The sequence below is a fragment of the Camellia sinensis genome, chromosome 10 (assembly GCF_055761805.1).
Source record: "Camellia sinensis isolate YWXY chromosome 10, ASM5576180v1, whole genome shotgun sequence".
Taxonomy (NCBI): Eukaryota; Viridiplantae; Streptophyta; class Magnoliopsida; order Ericales; family Theaceae; genus Camellia; species Camellia sinensis.
In genome coordinates, this window is record NC_138970.1 from 136,525,813 (window position 1) to 136,532,794 (window position 6,982).

Here is a 6,982-nt window from a genome sequence, read left to right on the forward strand (position 1 = left end):
ATCATTCCCTTACTTGCGTAGACCGCATGATCATTCAATTTCATTACTTGCGTAGACCGCATTATTGATCAATTTCATTACTTGCGTAGACTGCATGTATTGCTTGCGTAGACCGCATTATTGTTCAAATTTCATTACCTGCGTAGACCGCATGTATTGCTTGCGCAGACCGCATTATTGTTCAATTTCATTACTTGCGTAGACCGCATGTTTTGTTTGCGTAGACCGCATTATTGTTCAATTTCATTACTTGCGTAGACCGCATGTTTTGCTTGCGTAGACCGCATTATTGTTCAATTTCATTACTTGCGTAGACCGCATGTTTTGCTTGCGTAGACCGCATTATTGTTCAATTTCATTACTTGCGTAGACCACATGTTTTGTTTGCGTAGACCGCATTATTGTTCAATTTCATTACTTGCGTAAACCGCATGTTTTGCTTGCGTAGACCGCATTATTGTTCAATTTCATCACTTGCGTAGACTGCATGTTTTGTTTGCGTAGACCGAATGTTTTGCTTGCGTAGACCGCATGATCATTCAATTTCATTACTTGCGTTGTCACGCCCCAAACCCGCCCCTAAAAGTTTGGGCATGACCTATTCGGAAACGGACATGTAACCTGGTAACATAACATACGGGGCCTTATCGGAAGCACGAAAAAAATGGAAATAATGAAACAAATAAACTCCATTGAGCTACTTCTACATGCCAGGATCTCATTCATCACATGCATTATAGTGGATAGACAAAGTTCCAACTATAACCCGGAGCATATACATACACATTTACAATGCCAGCCCCATGATTGGGCGTATACAAAAAAAAAATGAACATGAAAGTATATACAACAACCTTAGAGGGACACCCATAAGCAAGTCAACATCTTAACAACTTGACAAAATAAATGGCTTATACAGTGCCTGGACATACGAAGGTTGACAAAAGAAAGCGGACGTCTTGGCTAGGACTGACCACCTGGTTGCTGACCTACAGAAACAGACATAATAGAGAGTGAGCCGGGCTCAGTGAATAGTAATACATAAATAAAATGATGCTTAACTTGAAACATAATACATGTCAATGTAATAGTCTGATTCTGTGCTAAGTACATAACGGCCTTAGGCCCAATCTTGCAACATAAACTTGATGGCTATAAGCCCTTGAAATGTGGTGTCACGAGGCCCTTGAAACATTGGCATAAAGCCCTTGAAACTTGTTTGACCTTGTAGTATATTCAAACTTGTAACATATACTTGAAACATACCTGAGCATACTTGAACATCATTCATTAATTCAAACGGAACATATTATAACTAGAGTGTTTCTTGTTGTATTATGTCATTTTCGTACGCTTAACAATAAGAGACTAATTCACATTCTCGTGAGAGTCACATAATAATGCTAAACTTTGCACTTATATCGTAGATTCTGAATAACTTCCAATTCATAAGCAACATAGCAAAATAACTTCAAATTCATATGGATACACATGGCTACTCTTATATTTACTCAGAATCTATTCTTCAAGAATGAACATAAATTCTTTTGGGTAAATGACTTAATTCACGTGTTCTATTAATCAATAGTATACACCGTTGTTTAATTGTTCTTATATGTTAACATAGTTTCCTTGCATTGTACTTAATAGAGTCCTAATGGTAACCGTTACATCATTCCCACGAGTTGACATAATTAACGTAAAGTTAATAGGACAAAGTAAGCACATTTTCATTAGATTACAGATGACTATCGGTTTCACAATTCCACCGTTCGGCCCTTGGCCTGAGGGGTTCACATATTCACGATAGCCTTTTGGTTTCATAGATTCACAACTCATCACATCGGCCTTCGGCCCTTTGGATTCACAAGTTCACAAGTTTGGCCCTTGGCCTCATAGCTTCATAATTTCACAAATGGCCCCTGGCCACATAGGTTCACAGTTCACAAATGGCCCCTGGCCACATAAATTCACAAGTCGGCCCTTGGCCTCATAAATTCACAAGTTCACAAGTTTGGCCCTTGGCCTCATAGCTTCATAATTTCACAAATGGCCCCTGGCCACATAGGTTCATAGTTCACAAATGGCCCCTAGCCACATAAATTCACAAGTCGGCCCTTGGCCTCATAAATTCACAAGTTCACAAGTTTGGCCCTTGGCCTCATAGCTTCATAATTTCACAAATGGCCCCTGGCCACATAGGTTCATAGTTCACAAATGGCCCCTGGCCACATAAATTCACATATACATAAATTAGCTTTTGGGTTTCATAGGTTCACAATTCGGCTCTTGGCTTCATAGTTTCACAATTCACAACTCGGAAATTCATACTTCACAAATTCGAGATGCATATTTCACAAATCCTTTTTGATGTTTCCATAATTTCACAATGTTCCTCATATAGCATACACCTTTGGTGTTTCCATAATTTCACAATATTTACGTAGCATACATAACATACACGTCAACATAATTCTTATGACGAAGATCATAACGTCGATAACAATAATCATTAATGGTTAAAGATACATCGAAGTACTACTACTCACAGTGCTACAACGGAGTGCTTGGCCCTCCTGAAGTATGCCCTGTACACATATATAACTTAGTCATCAGTTCTCTTTCCTTCCTTTATTATTCTTCACAAGCCTACCATTATCCATCCATTATACCACAATTTCCTCCATCTCAATATATCTATATATAGAAATAGAAGATTACCATTCTTACAAACACAATATGGAATTTTTAATCAATCACTTCGATTTCAAGATAGGAAGGAATTGTATGGACATCTTCCATATTTTTCCAAAAATAAATCATTCTCTTGATTTTAATAACTAAGCAAGCCCACAAGTATTTAGCAAAATAATTTGGGATTAACCCATTTTAGAAAACTCTATATTTTAGGTCACAAAAATCAAAGTCAACATAGTCAATACCATCTCACATAATCACTACAATTCAACATAAGCAACATGATTCAACTCAACATCATTAAATATAATTCAACATAATTCAAGAGAAATTCTTAAATTCCATTTCAACATTCCAAAACCAAGTTCATATCATTCATACCATTAATAGATTATTTCCCCAATTTTCCCTTCACATGCTAGCATGAATTCCAATATTCATAACAAAGTTCATTCGCAAATTTTAAACATAATTTTCAAACATTTCCAAATTCTAATTAAACTTGAACACATATAATTCAATACCTCAATTTCATTATGCTACTTTCAATTTGGGCCAAATCATTGGGTATCATCATTAATCAACCTAGGGTTTCAAGAAAAATGAGGATTTTTAACAAAAATTCACACTTCTTAAATTACCACTTTTAATTCCAATTTTCCCAATGATTCTACATCTAGGATTCACAATTCATCATTTTAACCCACCAATTTAACTCCCAACATCTTCAAACCATAAAACCCCAAATCTCATACTATACACTACAAGCTCTAAACATGGAAATTTTGTATTTAGATAATAAAATGTCACAAATCTATCTATGGATATAAGTATTGAAGAGTATTCAAACCATTACCTCAATAATCAAGCAAAGAAGTGAGCTTGAGAAGAAGCCTTCACAAATCCAAGTTCTAATCGGGTAAAAACATTGATCCTCCCTTGTTCTCCATCCTTGATGCCAAAAACCATGGTAGATCATGAGCAAAGTAAAGGAATTCAAGGATTTGGGGCTAGGGTTTCGGATATGGAAGAGGGGAGAAGAAGAGAGGAAAAGAAATTGCAAGAAATGGCCCCAAAATCCCGTTTTTGGAGCTGCTGTCCCGCACAGGCCGCACGTGCGGCGCTATTCCCCGCACGTGCGGCTCTGCTTCCAGCACAGATGTGAAAATTTCAAACGGGTATAACTCTCTCATCGGGACTCCGTTCTAGGTCGTTCTTGTGTCCAAATCGAAGCCCCGGAAATAATCTTTCCAATGGTTCTAACCTCACATTCAAATTCAAAGTGTGGAAAAAGAAAAGGACAAATGAATGACGGCTGATCGTAGATTAACTATTCGAATTAAATTCGTTGGTCCAATCTTACTTTACCATCATACCACCACCTCAAACAATAACCCAAAATAAGGTAAGAACATTCCAAATACACTATTAAGAATGTCAAAAATGAGCCCATGCTCGAGCGGAGGTTAAAAAAAAAATTTCAAGCCGATACAATAAAGGTCGCCATAACTCAGCAGATAATTCTTTAATTCCGATAGATATAGTTGAATTAAAACACATTAAACCCTAATTAAATAAGGATGACGTTCTATATGCATTTTGGGGTCATTACATGCGTAGACCGCATTATTGTTCAATTTCATTACTTGCGTAGACCGCATGTATTGCTTGCGTAGACCGCATTATTGTTCAATTTCATTACTTGCGTAGACCGCATGTTTTGCTTGCGTAGACCGCATGATCATTCAATTTCATTACTTGCGTAGACCGCATTATTGTTCAATTTCATTACTTGCGTAGACCGCATGCTTTTTTGCGTAGACTGCATCATTGTTCAATTTCATTACCTGCGTAGACCGCATGTTTTGTTTGCGTAGACCGCATTATTGTTCAATTTCATTACTTGCGTAGACCACATGTTTTGCTTGCGTAGACCGCATTATTGTTCAATTTCATTACTTGCGTAGACCGCATGTTTTGTATGCGTAGACCGCATCATTGTTCAATTTCATTACCTGCGTAGACCGCATTTTTTGCTTGCGTAGACCGCATTATTGTTCAATTTCATTACTTGCGTAGACCGCATGTTTTGTTTGCGTAGACCGCATCATTGTTCAATTTCATTACTTGCGTAGACCGCATGTTTTGCTTGCATAGACCGCATTATTGTTCAATTTCATTACTTGCGTAGACCGCATGTTTTGTTTGCGTAGACCGCATCATTGTTCAATTTCATTACCTGCGTAGACCGCATGTTTTGTTTGCGTAGACCGCATTATTGTTCAATTTCATTACTTGCGTAGACCGCATGTTTTGTTTGCGTAGACCGCATCATTGTTCAATTTCATTACTTGCGTAGACCGCATGTTTTGCTTGCATAGACCGCATTATTGTTCAATTTCATTACTTGCGTAGACCGCATGTTTTGTTTGCGTAGACCGCATCATTGTTCAATTTCATTACCTGCGTAGACCGCATGTTTTGTTTGTGTAGACCGCATCATTGTTCAATTTCATTACCTGCGTAGACCGCATGTTTTGTTTGCGTAGACCGCATTATTGTTCAATTTCATTACTTGCGTAGACCGCATGTTTTGTTTGCGTAGACCGCATCATTGTTCAATTTCATTACCTGCGTAGACCGCATATATTGCTTGCGTAGACCGCATAATTGTTCAGAATTCATTACTTGCGTAGACCGCATGTTTTGCTTGCGTAGACTGCATTATTGTTCAATTTCATTACTTGCGTAGACCGCATGTATTGCTTGCGTAGACCGCATAATTGTTTCGAATTTCATTACCTGCGTAGACCGCATAAATGTTCAGAATTTCATTACCTGCGTAGACCGCATGTTTTGATTGCGTAGCCGCATATTTGTTAATATCATTACCTGCGTAGACCGCATGTTTTGATTGCGTAGACCGCATATTTGTTAATTTCATTACCCCTGCGTAGACCGCATGCTTATGATCAATTTCGTTGCCTGCGTAGACCGCATGCCCCACTTACATATCTGTATTTTCACAGCATTGTTATGCTTCCTACTTGCTTTGCGCTGTCACGCATTTCGAGTACACTACTATGCATGTTGTTAACAATATTGTACCTGTTAAGTTTGTTTTCTTTGCAGGCACGATATTGTATATACGGTTCATTCGAGGCTGGTGCAACCAGACGAGCCGCATAGGTATTGTATCCTCCGAGTGAGAAGTATCGAGAATTGCATAATTCTCTTACATCCTTTCTGCATTGTAGTGTAGTTAGGTGTATGCTAGCCTAAAATTGTCGCATGTGTGCTTCATTACAGCTTTCTTTGCATGATCATAAGTTATGCTCGACATCGTGCATTGTCTTGCATTTTGCCCCTGCCTTCGGGCGCATACCTTGTTTGTCTTGCATGTTTGTCTAAGTCTTCGGCCTTGACAAAAATGGGTCGTCTCTGGGCTTTGACATTTACTCCCGTCATTGTTATGACTTTCGAGTTCTGTCAAAGAGGGGCAACTGTAGACACCCCATTTTTGACCGTCCTCAAGACTTGGACGCCACCGTTTGAACACTCGGTGATCATCCATGTTTGTGTTCGTTTGGAGTTCTCGGAGGTCTCGGCTACGCGCCTTGCCTCAGGATCTCCGAACTCGACCGTTTAGTGTCTGGTTTTGCACCAAAAACTTGCATTTTGCCTTGGAAGGGCAGTGAATGCCTTGTGAGGTATCCCCATACACCACCGGCAGTGGCTAGAGGCCACCAGCTGGTTTTTGCTGCCACCGGCAATATACGGCCGGAACTATTTGTTGCCAGTCAGCACTATTTAGTGCCGGTCGGCACTCTTTTTTGCCAAAATGGCATCTTTGGTCGACCGACTACTATGCATCTGCTTTTGCAGATATTTTAAGACAACTGTCTTGCTTTTTGCTCCCCTCCATACACGTGTATGGAGGGATCTCCCTCTTATGAAGCTTGTCTTGTAAGCTTTACAAGACAAGAAGTTCTATAAAGAGAGGGGCACTCTCTTGTTGCAAGGGTTGGAGACTTTAGACATTTTAGAGACAAAAAACACAGAGAGAAGCTCTGGTTTTTAGGGTTAGGATCCATACATATCCTATCTCTCTTTTTCTCTCTTTGTGTTCTAGGTGTTTTGTGTCTTACTATTGCACACAAACACCTAGTGTTCCACCTTCCTTTGATTACTGAGGTTCTAAGGGACTGGTTTTAGTGTTTTGGTGTTGGATTCAAGCCAAGGAAGGCCATTGGAGCATCATTGTTGAAGAGGTCTTCAAGGGTAA

General features: G+C 39.2%; 1 long non-coding RNA gene across 1 annotated transcript; it reads right to left on the bottom strand.

The window, feature by feature from the left end:
* Window positions 1-786: 786 nt before the first annotated feature.
* LOC145801727 (uncharacterized) lies at window positions 787-3,756 on the bottom strand. Its single transcript, XR_014343381.1, has 3 exons — window positions 3,554-3,756; window positions 2,550-2,588; window positions 787-989 (listed from the first exon to the last, which is right to left on the bottom strand). It is a non-coding gene; the product is annotated as an uncharacterized LOC145801727 (long non-coding RNA).
* Window positions 3,757-6,982: the final 3,226 nt, after the last annotated feature.